This window comes from Bos indicus x Bos taurus, chromosome 1 (genome assembly GCF_003369695.1).
Source record: "Bos indicus x Bos taurus breed Angus x Brahman F1 hybrid chromosome 1, Bos_hybrid_MaternalHap_v2.0, whole genome shotgun sequence".
Classification (NCBI taxonomy): Eukaryota; Metazoa; Chordata; class Mammalia; order Artiodactyla; family Bovidae; genus Bos; species Bos indicus x Bos taurus.
The window spans coordinates 68,115,005-68,140,095 of NC_040076.1; the positions used below are offsets into that span (position 1 = coordinate 68,115,005).

General features: G+C 43.2%; 1 protein-coding gene across 1 annotated transcript in view; it reads right to left on the reverse strand.

Moving 5' to 3' along the window:
• ROPN1 (rhophilin associated tail protein 1) overlaps positions 1-6,249 on the reverse strand; it is a 35,241-nt gene extending 28,992 nt beyond the window's left edge. The window contains exon 1 of the mRNA XM_027536174.1: positions 6,005-6,249. The gene's annotated coding sequence lies outside the window, so the exon portion shown is untranslated. The remainder of the gene's footprint in view (positions 1-6,004) is intronic.
• Between the last annotated feature and the right edge of the window lie 18,842 nt (positions 6,250-25,091).

A 25,091-nucleotide genomic window follows, 5' to 3' on the forward strand; every position in this document is an offset into this window, starting at 1 on the left:
AACTTCTTTTACTCCCTCAATTGTATTAGTCGGATACATCATGGCCAGTTTTTATTTATCCTTCTCTTTCATTCCCCACTTTAGTCCTGGTGAACTTAAAAAAAAAATCTGTCTAGAAAATAAAAAGGAACATCTTTTCCAAAAATAGGAAGGGACTTAATCTGACTTATAGTCCAATATGGGGCTTCCCATGTGGCACAGTGGTAATGAATTTGCCTGCCTGCCAATGCAGGAGACATAAGAGATGTAGGTTTGATCCCTGGGTCAGGAAGATTCCCTGGAAGAGGAAATGGCAACCCACTCCATCATTCTTGCCTGGGGTTGCAAAGAGTTGGACACGCCTTAGCACTAATTGATGCACAAAGAGGTGAAGTGGTTGGCACAAGCTCACAGTTTCTGTTGAAGCTGAATCAAAAATTCAGGTCTCCTTCATTGCTTTTCCCACACTACACCACACTACCTCTCTCAGAATAAGGCCATTTAAACATCATGGATTTTCTCTAGGACAATCCTAGTTTCAGAAATTATGTTTGACTCTTTCCATAAATCACTGAAATATCATGGATATTCCCATTTGCATCATGAAAAGTACATTTTCAGTGGAACAAAACTTTTACTTGTCAGAGTATGTCCTAATTTTTTGTCCTGAAAATATGATTATTGTCTCATTAGCCATATTCTGCACAGTTGCAAATAATGGAAGCGTTCCCAGCATTAAGAGGGGCTTGAAAGTCAATGTTTTCAATGGGCTTCCCTTTGAAAGCCCTTTGGCTTTCAGATGATGGCTCAGATGGTAAAGAATCCACCTGCAATCCAGGATACCTGAGTTTGATCCCTGGGTAGGGAAGATCCCCTGGAGAAGGGAATGGCTACTCAATCCAATATTCTTGCCTGGAGAACTCCATGGACAGAGGAACCTGGTGAGCTACAGTCCATGGGGTCGAAAACAGTCAGACACAACGGAGTGATCAACATTTTCACTTTCTTTAAAGTCAATGAAGTTTCCTTATCTCATTTAATCCTTACAGCAATCTATGAGTAGGTAGGTTCTAATATTATAATCATTTTCCAACGCCAGGAAATTAAGATTTAGTTTTTTCAGATAAAATGCCTTAACCACTCATGTCATCACATCACTCTCTAAAGCTTTTATTGGATCTTCATTTCTTTTCTCATCAAAATGATGCCCTGTCTGACTTTCAAGCCCTCCATGATTTGTCTTATTCTTATTAGCTTGCCTCTCCAACTTTATTTCACAGAAGTCTGGATCTTTTTCTACCCTGGGCCAACCCCTGGATCAAGTCAACCCAGCATTTGGATGCCAGCAGCAATATTGCTAAGGGCAGTCCTATTTGACCTTGTCCCTTTTTTTTGAATAGTGGTTCTTGGCTCTGTTATTAGCAGATTTCTCAAAATTGCTTATATATCATGCTAGTACATTTTGAAAGTTAAAAGCTCCACATGAAGCGAAGTGAAAGTTGCTCAGTCGTGTCCAACTCTTTTCAACCCCGTGGACTATACAGTCTCCATGCCAGGATACTGAAGTGGGTAGCCTTTCCCTTCTCCAGGGGATTTTCCCAAACCAGGGATTGAACCCAGGTCTCCCGCATTGCAGGCGGATTCTTTTACCAGCTGAGCCACAATTATCTAACAAGTGAATAGTTACCTCTTTCAATGCGTCTTAACTTAGCCATGTTCATATTTCAAAGAATCTTTCCATGTTCATATCATGGTCCACAAGCCCAGGGATACCATTTATAGACTTGTGTGTTAACTGTGATCCCTAATCACAGCTATGGAGCTTATGAAACTCACAAGAGAAGTCCCTTCCTCCTCTAGGAACACACACCCTCCACCCTGATTTGGGGACCTGTCAGACAAACCTGGGGCCTTTCATAAGTGTATGAGAGTCTCCATTTCCTTGAGTGAAGACTGTTTCCCACATCCACATCATTTCCATCCTTTTACCTGTTCTCCCTCTTCTGATTTTCATCATAGCATCCCTATGATCCAGGGACTCAAAGTAAGCAAAGGTTATGAGGGGTGAATGCACCATAGTTTTCAACAAAAGGTCAGGGCTACATTTCTCTCTTTCCACTACCATTCCTGATGATATTTAACACTGTATTCGGCTTTTCCAACACAAAATACAGGGCTGCTGTCCTTCAGAGACCCCACAGGGCAGATCAAACTCTAATGAAGAGGCCTTCTGACCATGAAACAGGAGACCAGGACTCTGGTCCTGGGCCTATCTTTGACTAATTATGTGATCCTGGGCAAACAATTAATCCAATAACAGCTTATGTGTCAGGAGTAGCACTAAATAAATACTGGCATACAGAAATAAATGAGTCACACACCCTGCCCTCAGAGCACTCATAGGCCAAAGGAAGAGACTAATAGGAAAATCAGTGATTAAAATAGGGTACAATAAGTGTCAAGATGCAGATATAAAAGAACAAAATCTCCTTGATGAGGCATCTTACTAATCTGGAGGCTAGATAAGGTGGTCAGAAAATACTTCCAAAATAGTGATGATATTTGAACAGAGACTTGGATAAGCCTGGTTTGTTTACTGCTGTCATTCCCAGTCCCAGAACAGTGCCAGGTACAGAATAGGTTCCTGATAAGAGCAAGGAGAGAATTCTCTGTGGCTAGGACTAGACAAAAGTATAGAGGTGTCAAAAAACAGAGAGAGTTCAGGGAAATGTAATTATGGAGGACTAGCCAAGTGGCAAAAGGGGGAATGGTTGGGCCTAAGGCTGAAAATACAGCCCAACACCAGAATATAAGAGGCCTGGTTTGCCATGGCAAGGCTTTCGAACTTTATCTTGAGGGCAGTAGGGAGCTACTAGAAGATTTAAGCGCTGGAGTCACTCAAACAGATTTTGGTGTTCGCATTATGCTCCAGTTATCAATTGATTGCCTCTCTGCTCCAAATTCACCCGCACTGCCTCCTCATCAAAAACTTGTCTTTTAGATCGGTCTCCTTCGCTGCCTGGCATAATGTTAAGCTTTATCAGTAGAGGGCGCTGGAGGGATACTCGAGGAGGAAGGGACTTCTCTCCTGGGTTCCACAAGTTCTTCCCACTAGGCTCCAGGAATGGGCAGTTTCCCCAGTGCAAGGATCCGCAGTGCACAGCTTCTCCAGCATCTGCAGCATACAATCTCTTAAATGCCCAATGGCTGTAGTGCACAGCAGTCAGCAGCGCCCAGTGGCTGGCTGCTTCTCCTGGCACCTCTCTTGGGAGGTTTGCAGCAGAGTCGGAGAAGGCAATGGCACCCCACTCCAGTACTCTTGCCTGGAAAATCCCATGGACGGAGGAGCCTGGTGGGCTACAATCCATGGGGTCGCTAAGAGTCAGACACGACTGAGCGACTTCACTTTCACTTTTCACTTTCATGCATTGGAGAAGGAAATGGCAACCCATTCCAGTGTTCTTGCCTGGAGAATCCCAGGGATGGGGGAGCCTGTTGGGCTGCCGTCTATGGGGTCGCACAGAGTCGGCTATGACTGAAGCAAATTAGCAGCAGCAGCAGGGGTCGCAAAGAGTCCAACACGACTGAGCGACTGAACTGAACTGAACTGAACAGCCAGTGTACTGTCACCTTTTCGTGGCTTCTTTGGCCTCCCAGACAGTGGATTTCTGGCTGCCTGGCACCTCCACTTCTCTGCCATCTAATGAGCTGTGTCCACACCCTCTGTAACACACTCTTAGGAGGTCATCTCTTTCTTAGGTGATCCATCTCAAAGGTAGTGACCGCTTCTTAAATCTGTGATTCCTGTACTCTTTGGATCTTTATGTCCTGCTAACCAATCTTCCATTACCCCAATCGATTATAGTTAAAAATTTGTTACATTGAACTTTGTTAAATTGTTGTATGATTTCTTTCTCTTTGCTGGACTCTGAAACACACATTGACTGAAAGCTGCTGAGATGCACTGAAGAGAGTGGAGTGAAGTCTTACACAAGGAGCCTGGTTAGGAGACCATGGCAGCACTTTGGGAAAAACTCTGGAGAGCATCCTTGCCTTGAAAAACAATTGCAACTGGGAGGGACATGAGAGACAGGAGATACAGGACTTGGTAACCACTGGGAGAGATGGATGAGAAGAGAGAAAAGTTTAGGGTGACTCCCTTCAAGCATTGATGACTGGGTAGATGGTGACACCACAGTAGAAATAGTGAACATTGAAGGAAGGACAGGTCAAAGTCCTCTCCCACGTCCCCATCGGACTCTCAGGACTTCCATGCACTTTTGAGTCACAGAGACTTAGGATCATAGCTCCTTAGGGTGGAAAGGAGTCTGAAGACCAATGTTTTCTTTTGGGCACTGTGGATTATTTATTCATATCTGATAAAAAATAATGGGGAAAGATCCATTCTATCTTAACATTCCATTATTCCAGTGCTTTGTGAAGTTCTTTTCCATTCTTAAAGCTCTCATTATGCAAGGCCTTCCTAAATTATCCATCCATCCCAGCCCTGCCTCCTCAAATCTTAAAATTCAACAGATTTCCTCTTATACCTCTCAATGTGAAATGGCAGGCCAACACATACATGCTAAAGAACATAGGTCTTACTGAATATGAAATATACATTTGTTTTTGCAATTTCCCATTTGGTTTTATTGGCGTGGGCTAAACAGGGCCTCAAAAATTTAAACAAAAGCCCGCAATTACCTGAATGAAAGGCTTCAGACACCAGAATCTCAGGAGGAGGGTCTATGAACAACTTTTAGAACCAAGGACCAGGAACTGTATGTATTTGTTTGGGTTTGGAATAGATGATGGGTTTTGGACACATGGTTACCCTTGCCTGGACACACTTCTCATCATTTCATAGGTTCTTCAGGTCTGAGTTCGGTTTTTCCTGACCTCTCTCTGTTACCTTATACCTTCTCAGAGCACCCCTTACTCACTTCTCCTTGGCAACACTTGACTAATTTTACATTATTTGTGTCATTTTTTTTTTTTTATGAACAACTGCTATTCCCAATAGACTGTAAACTGGAGGGCAGGCACTTTCTGTTCACAATAGAATCCCTGCTGCCAAACCTGGTGCCTGGAATACAGACATTACTCAATATATATGAGGAAAATGAATGAATGATAGCATGAATGAATGATAGCAGTTTATATAAAGTATTAGTCATGTCCTTTGGTCCTCATGGCAACTCCTTCATTTTTGTTGTTCAGTTGCTAAGTCATATCTGACTCTTTGCGACCCCATAGACCACAGCACTCCAGGCTTGCCTCTCCTCCATTATCTCCCAGGGTTTGTTCAAATCCATGTCCATTGAGTTGGTGATGCCATCCAACCATCTCATCCTCTGTTGCCCTCTTCTTCTTCTGCCCTTAATCTTTCCAGCCTCAGGGTCTTTTCCAGTAAACTCTTTGCATCAGGTGGCCAAAGAATTGGAGCTTCAGCTTCAGCAACCCTTCCAATGAATATTCAGGGTTGACTTCCTTTAGGATGGACTGGTTTGATCACCTTGCAGTCCAAGGGACTCTCAAGAGTCTTCTCCAGCACCACAATTCGAAGGCATCAATTCTTTGGCCTCCAGCCTTCTTTATGGTCCAACTCTCACATCTGTACATAACTACTGGAACAACCACAGCTTTGACTATACAGACCTGTTTTGGACACAGTTTTACTCCCTCCATAGGTATTGTTATATCCATGTTAGAGAAGAAAAAGCCGGGGTTTGGATAGTCAATGGGAGGATCTGATTCCAGATTTTGTGTTTCCAAATCACTGCCCCCGTGTAAGAAATCATAAAATGGTAGTCTGGGTACAAAATATACATATAGTTTGGGTAGAGAGCAATAATCACCCATGGTTACCTTCTCCTAAAGATCGCAGTCCCCTCTTTTGGCTCTGTGAACAGGAAGGGTTCAGAATCCAGGTGGGCCCATCGGGCAGGACTCTTCCCTCAGACCTGAGCCACCGTTGGGGTGTTCAGGGTGCTCCCCTCCCTCCACTTCCCCTGGGGGTGGCTACCTGAGGCTTGCTCCCAAGTGGGCTATCCGGCACCGGGCGACACCTGGCGCCTGGCTTCAGGCGGGAGGTGTGGAGAGAGATCCACCGCCTTGCACCTTCGGCGTGCCGGCGGGCGGAAAGCAGCCGAATGTGAGCGGGGTAGGGCGGCACCTGCCTCAGCCAGGAGCACAGGAGAGGAGCGGTGGGGCCTGGCTTTGTTAGCGCTTCGCCTTCGCCTGGCTACGCCGACGCCCGCTGCGCTGCCTGGCAACCGCGGGGCGGGGTGCTGGCACCACCTCACAGAGCCTCCCCTGCCCCCGCCCGCTCCCGCGTGGCCCCCGCCCCGCCCCCTCTGCCGCTGCCCCTGAGGAGTCTGGGTTCCTCAGGTTTCGCCGGGGCCAGGCTGGGGGACCTAGATCTGCTTAGGAACAGACGGCCTAGCGGTTTAAGGATGAGGCTGGGGGCTTTGAGAAACCGTGGGGAATGTGTAGCACTTTACAGGCTTTTTTATGTTAGCGGAAGTGGAGGAGTTTTCAGTGCTGTCTTTGGCTTGTGGAAAGAGAGCAAGTGAGGAGAAGCCCTGGGGAACGATTGTCAGAAACGCTTCTTGCAGTGACCCCCCCCCACCCCCCCACCCCCTCCCCCCGCCGTTTTCAAACGTCTTAACTCGCTCAATCCTTACAGTCACTCCATGAGGCAAACACCCTTATTATCTTCATTTTACAGAGAAAACTGCACAGAGCAGTCAAGTAACTTGCCCAAGATCACAGCAGGTGATAGGGTTAGGGTTTGTACTTAGATTCAGTGTTCCAGACTTCTCCCTTTTAACCTCTGTAATGATCAGAGAGGGGGATGGAGCTGGTGTGGATAGGAACAGAGCTCGAGGTGCTGAAGGTAACAGGGCAAGAAGGAAAATATTCAGGCTTAGAATGGCCTCAAAGTCTCACAGTGACTCTGGAAGTAGGTATTCACCTTCATTTTAGGAATAAGCGACAGATTTAAAACGTTGAGTAACTTGCCTATGGTCAGACCACTGGCAGTGAGACCAAATTTGACTTCAGGTCTTGTGATTTTAAGATTTTTCTTTTTTAGGTGCCCAAGGAAGCAAGAAAAGCCTTTTTGCTCTCTACTATAACCCTTGTCTGTCATTTCATACCCATTTTTCAGGTGCCCATTGTGTCATCTAATCTTTCAGACCAGTGCACTGGTTTAAATCAATGAGTTAGTTCATTTAGGGCCTTCAAAGCTTTCTGCAATTGTGAGTGAAAACTGTTGTCTCTCCTTAAAGCAATTTCAAGCATGGATGAGCAAGTGGGGGAGCTGGAGCCTCTGAAGGCTTTCAGAGCCTGCTGTCATCTGTTTGTGAAGGGTCCAGTCTGTTGGCATTTGTCAGGGTCTTACAGGTCCTTGCACACCTGGAGAATTCTAGATGACTTCAGGATGGCCACTTGTCCACAGGAAATAATAGAAGATAAAGGATACAGAATCACTGGCCATCACCGGCTTTCCTGCTCCCTCTGCAGAGGGACCACCAGATTCTGGTGAAGGCATCTGCTAAGCAGTGTATGCCTTGGGATTGGACAGGGAGGCTGGGGATTTGAGGGCTGTAGGTGCATCTTTCAGGAGAAAAAAAATGCTGTGGTCACCGGGGTCCATTCTGTGTGTGCACAAGAGAAGAAGGTGTGATGTGTCTTTCCTGCTTTCATGCAGGGTAAATGATACAGAAAAGAATTTGACTCTTTGCCGTGTGAGGGCAAACAAGAAGGTTGCAGTGTGTAAGCCTTGATTCGGGCTCTCACAGGGACTGAGTCGGCCAGACCTTTGATCTTAGACTTCTCAGCCTCCAGAACTGGGAGTGTTAGGTAGTTAGAATAGGAAAAAGGAGTTCAAACTGGCAGTGGCTAAAAAAACAGACAAAGGGAGGAAGCCCATGAAAAAGAAACAAAGGAAAAGTCCGCAGACCAGAGTGAGAACCTCAGGTGAAACAAACACTCGCCCTTCCTATCAACGAGCCTATGCTCAAGCCTTGAGAGTGTTCTATCCTTTGTTTGTGGTTGTTGTTCAGTCACTCCCTCAGTCATGTCTGATTCTGTGACCCCACGGACTGCAGCACTCCAGGCTTCCCTGTCCTTCACCATCTCCTGGAACTTGCTCACTCATTTCTATTGAGGCAGTGATGCTATTCCACCATCCTCTGTTTACTGAATAAAACTCTAAACTGTAACCAAGCTGTAACCCTTGCCCATTGTTTCAAATCTTTGTTGCAGTGAGACTGAACTGAGGAAATTACACACTCTCCCCACAGGATAAATAAATTTCTGTTTTTTAGGCCACCCAGTCTATGGTATATTGTTATAGTAGCCTAACATTCTGCATCCAGTTCCAATATGTGCAGTTTTCCCCTCCACACCACCAAGCAGTTCTCTGACACCATCTACATCTGTAGGGTGTTCTACAGTTTCACTCAATTCTGAGGCTGTCTACCCAGAGACAGCATCAGGTTGCACAGGTAAGAGCTCAGTCCTGTGCAACTTGACTGAACAAGTCAGTCAGTTCAGTCGCTCAGTCGAGTCCAACTCTTTGCAACCCCATGAATCGCAGCATGCCAGGCATCCCTGTCCATCACCAACTCCCAGAGTTCACTCAGACTCACGTCCATTGAGTCAGTGATGCCATCCAGCCATCTCATCCTCTGTCGTCCCCTTCTCCTCCTGCCCCCAATCCCTCCCAGCATCAGTCTTTTCCAATGAGTCAACTCTTCACATGAGGTGGCCAAAGTACTGGAGTTTCAGCTTTAGCATCATTCCTTCCAAAGAAATCCCAGGGCTGATCTCCTTCAGAATGGACTGGTTGGATCTCCTTGCAGTCCAAGGGACTCTCAAGAGTCTTCTCCAACGCCACAGTTCAAAAGCATCAATTCTTTGGTGCTCAGCTTTCTTGACAGTCCAACTCTCACATCCATACATGACCATTGGAAAAACCATAGCCTTGACTAGATGGACCTTGGTTGGCAAAGTAATGTCTCTGCCTTTCAATATGCTATCCAGGTTGGTCACAACTTTTCTTCCAAGGAGTAAGCATCTTTTAATTTCATGGCTGAAGTCACCATCTGCAGTGATTTTGGAGCCCAAAAAAATAAAGTCTGACACTGTTTCCACTGTTCTCCCATCTATTTCCCATGAATTGATGGGACTGAATGCCATGATCTTCATTTTCTGAATGTTGAGTTTTAAGCCAACTTTTTCACTCTCCTCTTTCACCTTCATCAAGAGGCTTTTTAGTTCCTCTTCACTTTCTGCCATAAGGGTGGTATCATCTGCATATCTGAGGTTATTGATATTTCTCCTGGCAATCTTGATTCCAGCTTGTGCTTCCTCCAGCCCAGCATTTCTCATGCTGTACTCTGCATATAAGTTAAATAAGCCAGGTGACAATATACAGCCTTAGCGTACTCCTTTTCCTGTTTGGAACCAGTCTGTTGTTCCATGTCCAGTTCTAACTGTTGCTTCCTGACCTGCATACAGGTTTCTCAAGAGGCAGGTCAGGTGGTCTGGTATTCCCATCTCTTTCAGAATTTTCCACAGTTTCTTGTGATCCACACAATCAAAGGCTTTCGCATAGTCAATAAAGCAGAAATAGATGTTTTTCTGGAACTCTCTTGCTTTTTTGATGATCCAGCAGATGTTGGCAATTTGATCTCTGGTTCCTCTGCCTTTTCTAAAACCAGCTTGAAAATCTGGAAGTTCACGGTTCACGTATTGCTGAAGTCTGGCTTGGAGAATTTTGAGCATTACTTTACTAGCGTGTGAGCTGAATGCAATTGTGCGGTAGTTTGAGCATTCTTTGGCATTGCCTTTCTTTGGGATGTTTGTCTCAAATTCAGGTTGTCACCTGTGCTTCTGACCAACTGTCTATAAATCACAGGACCCACAACCCTCCCCTTGGATTCAATTAATTTGCTAGAGCAGCTCACAGAACTCAAGAAACCAGTTTACTCACTTAATCAGGATCATTACAAAGGATATTAAAGGATATAGATCAACAGTCAGATGAGAGATGCATAGTGTGAGGCCCAGAAGAAAGGGGCTTCTGTCCCTGTGCAGTCTGGTGCCCAGCTCCATGGCATGTGGATGCATTTTGGTTCATCAGCCTGGAAGCTCTCTGAACTCTCTCCTTTGGGGATTTTATGAAGGGTTCATTACATAGGCGTGTTTGATAAAATTATTACCCACCACAGGTGAGTGATTCAACCCCTAGCCCCTTTCCCCTCCTCAGGGGTCTGGGGAGTGGGACTGAAATTTCCAATTCTCTAATGACATGTCTAGTTCTTCTGGTAAACAGCCTCCATCCTTTGGTGACTTTCAAAAGTCACTTCATTAACATAACAAAAGTCACCATGGTCATTCTTATCACCTAGGAAATTCTACTTCTTTACAGATTGGAATGATTAAAAGAAAAAATAAAAGAGGACCATTCATCACTGGGGAGGTGAGGCCAACAAGGCACTTCCCTTCTTGACACTCGTGACTGTTGTGGGAGCTTTGAGTCTCCTCAGTACCACCCCCAGCCTACATGGCATCTCTGTACATTAGAAAAAGGTGTGTCGGGCTTGTGTCAGGCAGAGTCCTCGGACAAAGGAACTGACAAGTGGGGCGGGAGCTGGACTTCAGCCTATTTTCCACCTCAGAAAACGGCCTGGTTTTCTTGTCTGCGGAACCTTCTGTTTCTATCCCACGTGTTTCTTCTAAATAGGCACACCATGCCTTCCCACCCCAACATCCCTCCCCCCCCAAAAAGAAAAGAGAACCTTGGTTTTCTCTACTTTTCCTTCTGTCCATAGGAGAGTAGAAGTCTGTCTCTGTGTGGATGACTCAAAGTTATGCCTCTTGTCCTAGTCTCCGCTCTCCACTCAGTGCCGTATCTAAACGATGGTTCCTTTCAAGTAAGTTCACAGAAGACACATCTTGTTCCATAAGATGATCCTCAGGCCTTCCCAGTTCTGTCAGTGGAGACGTCATCCTACCTGCTGTCCAATCTGCACGCCTGGAAGCTACCCACGACCACCCACCCTTGTCCTCACAGCCTACCTGCTTCTCTTTTTCAGGGTCTGTGTCATTTGTCCTTCTCTTGTCTGTCTTACTGTTCTGTATTGATCTAAGCCTTTAGAATCTCCTGTCTATCCCATGTTTCAACAGATTTCTGGTTATAGTCTCTTTCCTTTCTTTTCCCAGTGGTTCTCAATTGGGGGGAAATTTGCTTAGAGGACATTTGGGTTTCCTCAGTGGCTCAGCGATAAGGAATCTGCTGCCAATGCAGGAGCCACAGGAAATGGGGGTTTGATGCCCGAGTCAGGAAGATTCCCTGGAGGGGGGCATAGCTACCCATTCCAGTATTCTTGCCTAGAGAATCCCATGGATAGAGGAGTGTGGTGGGCTACAGTCCATAGGGTCACAAAGAGTCTGACACGACTGAAGGGACTTAGCATGGGTGCAGAGGACATTTGGCCATGTCTGAAGACTTCTGGGTATCTCAACTCAGAGTGAAATGCTGCTGAGGCCAAGGATGCTGCTAAACATCCTACGAGGCACAAAGAATAATCCACCTCAGACGTCATAGTGCCGAGATTGAGTTCTGTATATCTTTACCTCCAAGCTTCCTGAATGTTGCAGCCTGCCTGTTCTCAAGAAAATGCACTTTGCACACATTTCTTGGCTGAAAGATAAATTGTTTCCCATTTCCTGGATGGGCATGTCTTCCTCTGCCCAAGATGCCTTTCCCTTTCCATTACTATGCCAAGAACTCTCTCTTTCTCAAAGCCCATAGTAAGGTGTCCAGCCTGTGCACTGGGTTAGTCTTCATTTGTCACCATGTCCATTCTCCACTTTTGTCTCTCCCAATCTGTGCACCATGACTGCATCTCCTAGCTCCCTTGTCCTCCAGTTTCTGGTTGAGCTTGTGGATGGCACCAGCAGGCTAGGGATTTATTCCCCAACCCCCATCCTGAGCTTCTGTTCTCAGCTCCTGTGGAGCTTCCCATTTTCCAGGCACCAGCACTTGCTCAATGGGGCTCACTCCTTGCTTTCCCCTACAGGCCAAGAGTGGCACCAGCATTCCCTGCTGCTGGCCCTGTTTGCCACTGTGATTAGTTGGCTTAACTCTGCCCACACTCCAATCATTATTTTCTTAAACTTTCAGTGAAATCCTTTGAGCGTGCCATCTGCTTTCCACTGGATCCTCAATGACATGTTAGTCACTTGAGGATTCGCCTTTCTCTTGGCACAGAACTTAGAGGCAGGGCCATTCCAGTGTCATTCAGCAGGTATGCCCCATACTGCTGTGATGCATTTACATCTAGTATTTCTCATGTTTCCCAAACACATTACAATCCCCTGGGGGCTGACTTATTGAACAATCGTATACACCTTCTTGGCATAGTGCCGAGCTCTATAAATGTTTACCAATGAAAATTACAACAAAATTACAAAATGAAATTTTCAACAAGATGTACTGAAAAGTCACCTCATTTTTTAAACAAGGCGTTTGGAATTAATTTTTTTTTTTTTGTATCACAGGTATTTGGGGTGATTTGAGTTCAGTAACTTTTTAAAAATTTTTATTTTATTTGGCTGCATAGGGTCTTAGTTGCAGCATGTGAGATCTAGTTCCCTGATCAAGGATCAAACCTGGACCTCATTCATTGAGAGCATGGAGTCTTAGCCGATGGACCACCAGCAAAGTCTCAAGCACAGTAACTTTTCTTTGATGTTTTAAGAAGGACTTGGGCTTTGTGACTTGATGTTGCCTGCTCAACTGCCCTGTTTTGCTTACTTCCTGGTTCCTTATCGTGGTCCGTGTATTTGTGGCTGCTGAATAAGAGCCTCCAAGTAAAACTGGGAGTTTTGCCCTGGCTTCCTCCCTTGAAACCAGTATTCTCTCCTTTCAAAATTCTTTGCTGCATTATTCTGTTGCTGCTCTGCAGGGACCAAATGTTCCACTGGCTCCCTAAGTCTAAAACTCATGCTGCATTGTGCCCAAACATGTGCTTTGTAAATGCCTTTTTGTCCCACAATTCAACTCGAATTTTTATTTAAATATTAATGATGCAAAAATTGGTGTAAGTGCCTCCTTAGGGAATCTTGGGAAAGTACAGGGACGTAATCAAATGGTTCGCAAAGTGTGCTTATTTATTTATAACTCTAATTTGAAAAGAAGAACCAGAGTTATTAAAGGGTATGTTCACATTTTGCAGAAACCTTATCCTAAGGAATAAGGGATAATCATTCTTAAAAAAAAGGGAAAATGCCAAGTCATTTCCTAGAGTTATGGTTTCTTTTTCTTCCTGTGTTGTAATGGTTGTTTGTGTGGGCAATTAAAAGCCCTATTTCTTCTGCTCTCTGCTAAATATGTCTCCATCTGCCTAATTCTGCTGTGGGATTCTCGGTCTAACCTCATCATTCTAGTTACTTGTTATGTGAAATATCCACACCCAAGTATTGTTTCCTTTGTACCAGAAAGATAAAGAAGATGAATACAGAGGACTGGTCAGAAATCTAATCCACAATCCACCTTGATAATTTCATAGTAGGGCCCAGAAAAAATGAAGCTGATATAGGCTGAGCAGGATCACATTATGGCTTTCGTGAATCTCAGGTAAATTTTCTTCTGTGGGCCCTCTTCCACCATTAAAAAAAAAAAAAAAAAAGTATGTTTACAACTCTGTTGGTATATGACAGATACAGTAATATATTAAAATATTTTTGTGGACCCCTAAACATTTTTTGGTCCCTAGGTTCTTGTCTCCTGGGCCTAAAGAACTAGTCAGCTCTGTGAGTGAGCAGTGGGACAAGAAAGGAGCTTGATGCCTTATTTCAGGGTCTAAAGATACTGAGTTCCAGTCTGTTCTCAGTGATGCCTACATTGGGAGGTTATGAGCCTAAGTAAGGTGAGTGAATGTTCTTCTGAGAGGCTTGTTGGAGAAGGGGTGTGGAGGCTTGGGCACCTGTGGACCACAAGGCTCGGCCACCTCCCAGACCCAGGCTGCTAATCTCTTTACCTTGTCCCGTATACCTTTTCTGTATGAGAGTAATGGTGTTACAGTCTCTACTGTGAGAGGGTCTAGGGTGATTGTCCTACTTTGTAGATAAACAGCCTAAGGCATGGTGACATGAGCCTGGGTGGCTTGCTCTTCTGTAGCTGATTCAGATTCTAGTGTCTTGCTGCTTTCTTGGCAGCACAATGAAGAAACACTTAAAATAATTTTTTCTGACTATAAAAATGATACTGGTTTATTATGAAATTTGGGGGGAAAATAAGTTAAGAGCAGATTAAAACAAAACAAAACTCCTTTAATTCCAACTCCTAGAGCCAACCACTGCCCACTGCCTCATAAAGTTGTATAAACAGCTGAACCCTTTCACTGATGGGACAGGACTAGTCTAGCTCCCAGGACCTGAACCGCAGAGCTGGTTGTTGTTGCTGTTTTTGCCTGTTATCACTGCCAACTATAAAATGGCTGGATTTTACCAAACTTTCCCACCCTCCAAGGCTTATTATCTACAATATTAAATGAAAAAAGCAGATTGCAAACTGTATGTACGGTATGATCTCAATTGCATAGCAACACGCATAACATTGAGGGAGGCAATAGATAATTATGTCAACAGTGATATTAGGCCACAGAAGCTCCAGTGTGGATGAGGGGCAGCTTTTTGGGAGGATGGCAGCTTTTCAGCACACATAAACCCTCCTCCACAGGCAATTTCCTATGCATAGGATGTTTCCTATGTGATTTCCAGGCAGTTTCCTATGAATAACATTCTGCTGTTTGTACTCCTAGGAGAGGTAGAGGGGGGCAGTGACCCTTCCTGCATAAACCCCAAATCTTCAGGGATATGTGTCCTCCCTCTTCTCCTTTCTCCCATGCCCACCCATGAAGCAGCAATTTCTGCAGGCTCCCATTTGTATTCGAGTCTGGCAGTGGATTTTCCCGGCTATCCTCTTGGGAACATGATTCTATTCTCTACATAAAAGCAAGGATACAATTAAAGCTATGCATCAGAGAGCAATCAAGGGAACTGACAACACCATATTGCTGTGAACAGGGTGCCATCGAATGAGGGCAGTTTCAGCGGCAGGCTCTTCCTACTGTTGCCACACTTGCACAAAAGCAACTTCTGGTGCCTCTGTAGACCCTCAGAAATAGAGCCTTCCCCGTAGGCAGGAGTCTGACGCATCCCAGAGAGATGGGGTTCTGCAGACAAAATATTTAGTCTTCTTCACGGTCTGGTCCAGTGTCTTTCAGCGTTTCCTTTAGTTCTAATCTGAATCCTGCCTGCTAGGTTTTCATCCCATACCCATTTTCCTTTATGAAGACAGAAAACATTGGCTTGTGCGTCCCCATCTGATAACCCTCCAGAGCTTGATGCTGAGTTTCTTCTAAAGTGTCTATGTCAAGCCCAGAAAATTAGAATGATACCAGGTTAGGAAACTGGGTCTGAATGGTACATTCAATAATGTAATTCAACAGATAATTTGTTCGAGCACCTACTTTGTGCCAAGCATGAGAGAAATAGACAAGGGGACATGGGCCGAACCAGAAGGTATTAGCACGTGCTACCTCAGATGTTGTGTTCAAAGACTCCAAGTCCTCTCTCAGTTTTTTTTTTTTTTTTTTTAACTTTTCAGCCCCAAGTGGAGGACGCGCCGTGGGAGGGCATCTGCTGGTCCAAGCCTCTCTGCCTCCTATGGAGCCTCGCCAAGCTCGGAGGCAGTGTCTCGCTCAAGACCCGCCAGCGTCGACAGGGAACCTGCCCGGGGCGGTGAGGGGACTGAGGTGGGCGCTCCGGGCGTCGCGTCGGCCGCCTCCTCTCTCAGTTTTTAAAGTGAGTTTTGAAGGCAGTTAGACTTGGGTTGAATCCACTTACTGTTATCAAGACCAAGTTGCTCACCTACTTGAGTCTTGGTTTTATTACCCCAAATGGGGATAATAGTACCTATTTCAGAGGTTGTAGAATAAAAGAAATCATTTAAGCAAGGCACAGGTCCTGATAGTGGAAGTTGCTCTGTAAATGTTGCTCCTTCATTCAGGTTTATAATGATTTGGAGACATCAGCAATATTGGATGTAATATGAAATTGGTTTTTATTTTTAAAATGTGAATTCTAATATGTATTGTTCACCTTGTGGATCATATAATTCCAAATTGACTTCCTATAAACTCAGTGATCATCTGTTATTAATGTGCCAGCATTCATTCACTCAACAAGTATTTCTTAAGTATCTTTTATAGTGTAGCCAGTGTATGCTAGGGGAATAAAAACATCTTTAATGTAAGCTTGGTGCTTACATGATCAAGAAGGGGAATCTGCTAGGAAGAAAATCCTGTATGGAAGGAGTTTCCAGGAGAGCAAAAGATGGGGCTCTGAGACACACAGATGCCAGTAGAGATACTTCTCCAGGGCTGGCAGCAACAGTCCTAGCAAATGCCTGCCTACAGAGGATTCTGGGAGGCTGGACTTGCCGCTCATTCTTGAATTGCATTTATTCTGGGAACCAAGCAGAGTGCTGTGTCAATCTGCTAAGAAGGAGGCAGAGTTAAATATAGGATATGTGCTGAAAATAGGAAATAAGAAAGATGAAAGATGGCATTTAGGGTTTTCACGGTGCGCCCCCACCCCTTGAGCAGAGGGAGGGAAACCATCTATTTTGGTGGGGGCAAGAAATTCAGGGGCCATTATTTTAACAGAAATGGAAGGGAGAGAGGGAATGGGAAATAGAAATTGGTGAAAAGTGGAGAGCTGGGAAGAAATGAGTGAGAGGTGAACAGAGCAGTGGGAAGGTAAGCTGCTCCCTCCTCTCCTCCTCCCCCAGGCAAATGAGATGAAATCAAAGAGAAAAACCTATGTGAAGACTTACCCAGCTGGAGAGAAACTTGAAATAGCAAGATAATCACACATGGCCAGAAAGGGGGATTGGGTAGGAAAATAATCAAAAAGCTTAAGCCATAAAAGTGGATTTAGGTGGAAAGGCTGGTATGAGATAAAAAACCAGATTTGGTCACTAGCATTTCCTGGTAGCACAATTTACCCTTTTTCCTGAAGCCCACCTTGACACTCAGCCCTCAAGGTGAATATCTTCAAAAGCATTAGTGAATCAATAATGTGGTGTCCTCCCATCAGGAATGGGCAAGGGTGTTCTAGCTGTGTTGAAGGATGCTGTAGTGGAAAAAATTCTTGGAGTTGGGTTCTCATTCCAGCATTGTCATCAACTGGCCATATGACCTCAAACAGGTCACCAGACCTCTGTGACTAGGTTTGGATATAGACTCTGTCATGAACTGCCTCTCCAGTCTTGATCTATTTATTTCCCTTTGGCAGACTTCCTTTTCTTTATCCATACAGATATTATACTATGTCTTAGAAGCTGCTGCCAAGGGTAAAATTCTGTATTTTAATATTTGGACGAATGCTGAGGGTGGATCACAAGAGAGTCTTTAGCAATTACCCACCCAGAGTAAGGTGAGAAGGGGGCCTAGAGAGAAGATACAATGAAGGCTCCTCAAGGAGGCCTGGGAGAAACAACAGCACTCTGCCAAGAGGATGAGATGGACCCAGCTATCTTGCGAACGGAAGGAATGGAACTGCAGGTATGGATCTGCTTCTTTTCCCCAAAGTGATCTCTTTCTGAGGTCAAAAAAAAAAAAAAAAAAAGATTTGGAAAAATTGTAGGTCAGAGGACATCCAAGTGCATCAATGTTGAGAAGTGTTCCCTAAAGTCCTATTGCCAAGCTCAGAAATCAGGAGTAGCCATGTGGTACATATAGGAACATGCTGTATTCTTTCACCTAACAAATTACAGTATCAATTCCCTTGATGCCATCATATGTCCTCTCACTGGTCCCTGAACTGTTTCACTGTCACTAGTCAGAGGTCCCTATCAAGATGATCTAAGTTATCTGTAGAGATTCTGTTGCTTCCTGCCCATCTCTCCCCATGGCCGCAAAGGAGGTAATATGCAAAAGCTCAATCCTATTCAATGGATAACTTTGAGTCTTAATCAGCCTTTATTCCCTTGTCTAGGGAATCTTTAAATAGCTCAAATCTTTTAAAATTCTGACAATAGGTATGAATTCAGGTACTGGGTCACTAGGTCACTGTCTGGAATGGAGGGTGGCATGTCAGCCTTGGGTATTGGAAGTCCTGGTCTAGGAGACAAGTAACTCACTCTTATATCAAGAGTTGTAAATAGTATGTTCCATATTTGGGGATAAATGTGAGTCTTGGTCAGAAACCTGGGTGGGAAACCAAGGCTGTTACCAATAGGCACAGTGTCCCCTCTGCCATAGGTGTTTTGTCATTGACAAAGTGTGATGTTTTAGCAAATTGAATGGCTACCACAACCTCTTGCCTTACGGCAAACCCTGCATAGGGATAGACTGGTGGCAAAGTCAACCTGAGCTTTATCTGAGTTAGGGCTATGCTCCTTCAACTGCCAACCTGGACAGGCAGCATCAGCACTGCCTGAGAAGGAGCTTGTCAAAAAGCAGAGTCTCAGGCCTCATGCCAGACCTACTGGATCATAACTGCATTTGACAAGATTCCCATGTGATCTGTATGCTCATTAGAGGTTAAGAAGCCCTGGGTTAGGGTTCTCCTTTAAAAAAGAATACAAACGTCTCTTCTAGCAGGTTACCATAGGCCAGTCATTTACCATATAATGAGAATGGTTTAATCAAATTACTTCTTATTTATCTCTTTGCTAACATAAGCCAGATGGGAATTTTGTTTGAAAGGGAGGAAGAAATCATCAAATTTCCAATCCTTGACCCCTATTCCAGCCTCAGCTCTACCACAGGGATCTGGCATATAGTAGGACTCAACACACTTTTGTTTTGCTTTTTTACTGTTTAGCTGAGTAACTGACTTACAATAACAAAGGATATGTAGTTGTATGGGTATCAGGATTTGCTATATGCTCAGGTGTAGTAGGCAGAATAATGGATCCCAAAATGTCCACACGGAGCCCGTGAATCCCTAAAACCTGTGAATGTGTTAACTTACGTGGTATTGAGGGATTGGTCACACAACTTTAAGACAGGCAGATATTTCTGGAGTATCCAGGTGGACTTCATGTAATCACAATGATTCTGAAAAGTGAAAGAGGCTGGCAGAAGAGAAGGTCAGGGTTGGAGAAGGACATGTAAGAAAAACTAGGCCTGCCCCTACTGGAGGTGGAGGAAGAGGGCCATGAGTCAAGGAATGGGGGTGATTCCTACACACTGGAAAAGTCAAGTGAACGAGTTTTCCTTAGAGCCTCCAGAAAGGAAGGCAGCCCTGACGACACTGATTTTTGCCCAGTGAGACCTGTGGTTGACTTCTTACCTACAGAGCTGTGCAACAATAATTCATGTTGTTTTAAGCCACTAAAATTGTGCAACGTACAGCATCAATAGGAAACGAATACACCATACCAGGGAACAGTTAGTTCATTCATTTTTAATGTGAATGGCAAAATCTATCCATCTATCTATCTACCTACCTGTCTGTCTATCATCCATCTACCTATTATCTATCTATCTATCTCTATTTTTTTCTTTCTTATATCCTTTGGGGTTCAAGTGTACATGCTTGAGTTGATCCCATCCTCAGTTCATGGAATATCATCATCTATCCATGGAATGGCCCTCTTTCTTTTCAAGAAAAAAATCAATTTTAATGTGTTTTCCCTTCACCCACCATTCCCAATCTCCCTGACCTCCTCCCATTGGCATCTACTCTAATATATTTAATATAGTCCTTCCAATACATCTGACACATGTTTATTTAGATATATGAGCAACTTTAACAAAAATACACAAGGCTGTTTTATGTGGGTGTGTAATACATAAATGAATTGGGCTATAAATCTTATTTTTATTTTTTTCTCTCAACTCTGTTCTTGAGATCAATCCAGGTTTCTGTATATCTGGTTCATTATGCTTCTGTATGCATACACCACTTTTACTTGTCCATGCATTAGAGATGGACATCTAGGTGGTCCCAACACTGAGGCAATGAACTTCCTTAGACACATCTCCTTGTGTTCCCTAGGAGGAATTTCCCTCCAGGTATACACAGTAGTGGGCTTGGTAGATTTTGCTGCTAAGCTGCTGCTAAGTCACTTCAGTCGTGTCCGACTCTGCGGCCCCATAGACGGCAGCCCACCAGGCTCCCCCATCCCTGGGATTCTCCAGGCAAGAACACTGGAGTGGGTTGCCATTTCCTTCTCCAATGCATGAAAGTGAAAAGTGAAAGTGAAGTCGCTCAGTCGTGTCTGACTCTTAGCAACTCCATGGACTGCAGCCTACCAGGCTCCTCCATCCATGGGATTCTCCAGGTAAGAGTACTGGAGTGGGGTGCCATTGCCTTTTCCCTTGGTAGATTTTAAAGTACTCAATTCTACTTCAGAATGGCTATACCAGCTGTGGATGAGGGTCTGATTTCCCCACCTCCTTGCCAATGCTTAGTAATATCTGACTCAAAACGTATATACAGCTATGGGCAACAGCTAACTGTGAAAGGAAGTAGAGATGATTTAGTGGAAATCATGCTATGAATGAAGAATGTTTGGGAATATATAGAAAATAATTCTTGGAGGAAGAGAGTCTTAGAAGAAGAGATCAACATGGCTGGAAAGAGAAAAGCCTTCCAGGCAGGAAAGATGTGTGCAGGGCTCACAGGGGTTCGGACTGGTCACTGTTGAGTGATCCTTAAGGGCAGAGATGATCTCTCTTCCTCTGACTATAGTTATCTGGCACTCAGTCCATCCCCTTCCCACCCAAGGAAAAAGATCTCTGAATTTCCCTGGGGATATGACAGACTCTCAGCTTCCAACTCCCCTCTCTTCCTTAACTCTCTCTTTGCTACTTTGGAAATTTATACAGTTTAATGAATTTTGACAGATGCATACCCTTGGGAAACCATGTGCACAATCAAACTATAGCACATGTCCGTGCTTGCATGCGTGCATGCTAAGTCGCTTCAGTCCTGTCTGACTCTTTTTGGGACCCCATGGACTGTAGCCCACCAGGCTCCTCTGTCCATGGGATTTCCCAAGCAAGAATACTGGAGTGGCTTGCCATGCCTTCCTCCAGCGGATCTTCCTGATCCAGGGGTCAAACCCGTGTCTCTTGTGTCTCCTGCAGTGGCAGGCAGGTTCTTTACCACTAGCACCATCTGGGAAGCCCAGGACATGTCCAGGCTCCCCTAAAAGTTTCCTTAGACGTATCTGCAGAACATCATTCCCTCTGTCCTAGCCCCACGGAACCACTGATCTCTTTTCTGTCACTGTAGGGAAGTTTACGTTTTCCAAAATTCTGTATAAATAGAGTTTTATAATATATTCTCTTTAGTGTCTGGCTTTTTTCATTATGATTATTTATTTTGAGATTCATCCATCTTATTGGCATATCAAAATTTTTACTTTTTAAATTGCTGAATAGTATTCCATTGTATGAGTACATGACATTTTATCTGTTTCCTTGTTGAGAGACATTTAAGTTGCTTTCTCTTTGGGGCTATTATGATTAAAGCTGCTATGAATATTCATGTACAAATTTCCATGTTTGCTTTAATTCTCTTGGATAAATAGGAGTTCAATGATTTGACTAAATGACAGGTGTATGTTTAACATTTTAAAAAATTGCTACATTCTTTTTCAAAGTGACTGTACTATTTTATATCCCCAGTAGTATTATAGAAGAGTTCCAGTTAATCCATATCCTTGTCAATGGTTGATATGGTCAGTCTTTTTAAATTTGTTCCTATTCTAAAGGGTGTGTAATGGTATACCATGATTTTAATTACCAACAATTAATGATGTGGAGCATTTTTATGTGCTTATTGGCCATTCATAACCTTCTCTCATGAAATGCTGCTTCAGTTTTTGACCATTTTAAAATTTCATTCTTTGTATTTTTATTATTGATTTGTACATGTTTATATATTCTGAGTATAAGTCATTTGCTATATATGTGTGCTACAAATATTTTTCCCATTCTGTGGCATAACTTTTCATTTTTAAAAACAGTATCAGTTTAAAAACAGTTTAGAGACAGCTCAAAGAGCAGCATATAAAATTCTTAGTTAACCCCAATCTATTAACTTTTAATTTTATCTTTTGTGTATACTAAGAAATCTTTTCATACCCTGAAATTGCAAAGTTTTTCTCCTGTGTTTTCTTTTAGAAATTGTATGGTTTAGGATTTTATATCTTTGTGCATAATCTTCCTCCTCTGATCTCTCAGATCCTTGGGTCCATGGCTCTTTCCTGGAAGGGTCAGTAGCATCTCTTTGTATCTGTAAGGGGAATAAACCTGAAGACCTAGCTGGCATCCTTTATATATAATGTATTCTTGCCCAAAGTGAATCTAATATATAATGAAAAGGACCTAGCTGGAGTCCATTATATATGATGCTGTGTACTTCATAATGTATCTCAGCAGGAGATATATAATATCAGATTATTTGACTAGTGGTGATGCTAAATTTGATCATGTGGTTAAAATGGTAACTTTCAGATATATGTTTTTCATTTGCAGCTACAAATAATTTGTGAGATGATACTATTTACCAGTATACTTTTTCATTTCTTTTCCCTTTTTTTGTTTTGGTTGCTTCATGCAGCATGTGGGATCTTAGCTTCCCAACCAGGGATCCAACCCATGGCTCTGCAATGGGAATGTGGAGTCTTAACTACTGGGCCACCAGGGAAGTCACCAGAATACTTTTAAAATTATCATTAAACCTTCTTAGCCCTCTTAGAGAAACCAACATCTACAGATAAACAGTAAGGATAATCATCAAAGAGTCAAATCTTGAATCCATAACTCTCCTAGGGAGGGCAGTTCAGCTAACTCTTGGCCATTTTAGCCCTTGACCTCTTCATGTCTGCAACAGGAAGAAAGCACTCCATGCTTTACCTTCCCTGTCCTCCTTCCTCATGGCCGTTTAAATAACCTGTAGTTCTCAAATGAGCCAGTCGTTTCCATTGTAACTGTCCCTAAAGCTTACCCAGCTCTCCTTTCCCATCTTGTTACTGGCAATAACCCTTTACTCCAGTGTTTTGGAGACTTCACAGGGGAGTCTCTCATACACTCGAGAACCTCTCTCTTTTGTTTTCATCTCTGTTGCCACTTCTTTCTTTCTGTGACCACACTGGTCTATGCCAATGTCTCAGGGCTCCCAGACCTACAAACTTACATGGTGCCAAAGATGCCCCATGCTTCCAGTCTTCCCAGGTTAAAGTCCTGCTGGTGAGGACTGCTATGTAAAGTGGAGAAGACCATGTGGGTAGGGCACTTTTCCCTGGATGCCAAGGTAGCACCTCTGTTTGTGTTCCTCTGCCTCACAGCATTGATTGTGAAATCATATCCTTCAGTTTCTGCTTCAGTCTCTAGAACTAGGATCATCATAAATATCCAGGATAGACACCTTGCTTTCTTCTGATCTCCCTGTTTCTCCAGGTGCCTGAGGAAAAACACCTTCCCTCTTCCTTTAGCCAAATCAGCTCCTGGCACTCCTGCCCACTTTTCTTCAGAGGAATGTGAAATTCATTTAGGCTCCAGATGGGACAGCTAGTCATATTATACATTACAGTAGCTAAGTAGGAGAGAACCACTCAGTGAAATTTCTAAATTTTCTTCTGTATGCTTGTGTGGCCATGAGCCCATATAGCTGATGATATAATCAAGAATATATAATGTATTCTTGCCCAAAGTGAATCTAATCAAACTTTCAGGCCAGCACTATTCAACAGAAGTATAATATGAGTCACACGTAGTTTTAACTTTTCTAGTAGCCACCAACAGGCAACAAAATAAAAAAAAAATAAATTGGACTATAGCCTAATTAAAACGTATATGTATCAAAGGATACAACCAACAGAATGAAAAGGCAACCACAGGATTGGAGAAAATATTTGCAAATCATATATCTGATAAGGGATTGATATACAGAATATATAAAGAACTACAACTCAAAAACAACAAAAATATAACTAGACTAAAAGTGGACAAAGAACTTGAAAATATATTTTTCAAAAAAGATACACAACTGATTGATAATCACTGATGGATACACCACTAATCATTAGGGAAATGCATATCAAGACTTCAATGACCCCAGTACAAAATGTTTTTGGTGTTTAAAAAAAAAAACAACTTGAATGAGATCATACTGATTGCAATGACTATTATTTTAAAAAATGGGAAATAAAAAGTGTTGGTAAGGATGTGTAGAAGTTGAAACTATTGAAATTGAAACTATTGCTGATGAGAATGTAAATGGTGCAACCTCTGTAGAAAACAATATGGTAAATCCACAAAAAATAAATAGAATTACCATAGGATCCAGCACTTTCACATCTGGATATATACCCCAAAGAATTGAAAGCAGGGACTTGAACACTTTTTGTGTATTCAATATTCATAGCAGCAGTAGTTAATACACTGCTGTCAAAAGGTAAAAGAAACTCAAGTGGACATCAATGGATGAATGAATAAACAAAATGTGATATATATGTTAAATGGAATTTTATTCATCTTTGAAAAGGAAGGAAATTCTTACATGTGCTACATTGTGGATGGACCTTGAAGACATTATGGTAAGTGAAATAAACCGGACACAAAAGGACAAATGTTGTATGGTTCCACCTACATATGGTACCTAGAATAGTCAAAGTGTGTAGAGACAGAGCAGAATGATGGTTGCCAGGAGCTCAGGAGAGGAGGAATGAAGGGTTGTTGCCCAAAGGGAACAGTTCTGCTTTGGGAAGATGGATGGTGGTGATAGTTGCACAAAAATGTAAAGGTACTTAATGCCACTGAAAGGTACAATTAACAGTATTAAAATGGTAACTCTGATGGATGTTTTGCCACAATAACAATACAACAGATGGCATTCTTGCAACAATTGGGCTATTTGATATTATGGAATTATTATTAATTTTCTTAGGTATACTGATGGTTATATAGGACAATGTCCATATTCTTAGGAGATGAATTCTGACATATGTGGAGGATAAAGTTTCATGATACCTATGACTTATTTTCAAATGGTTCAAAACAAGAAAA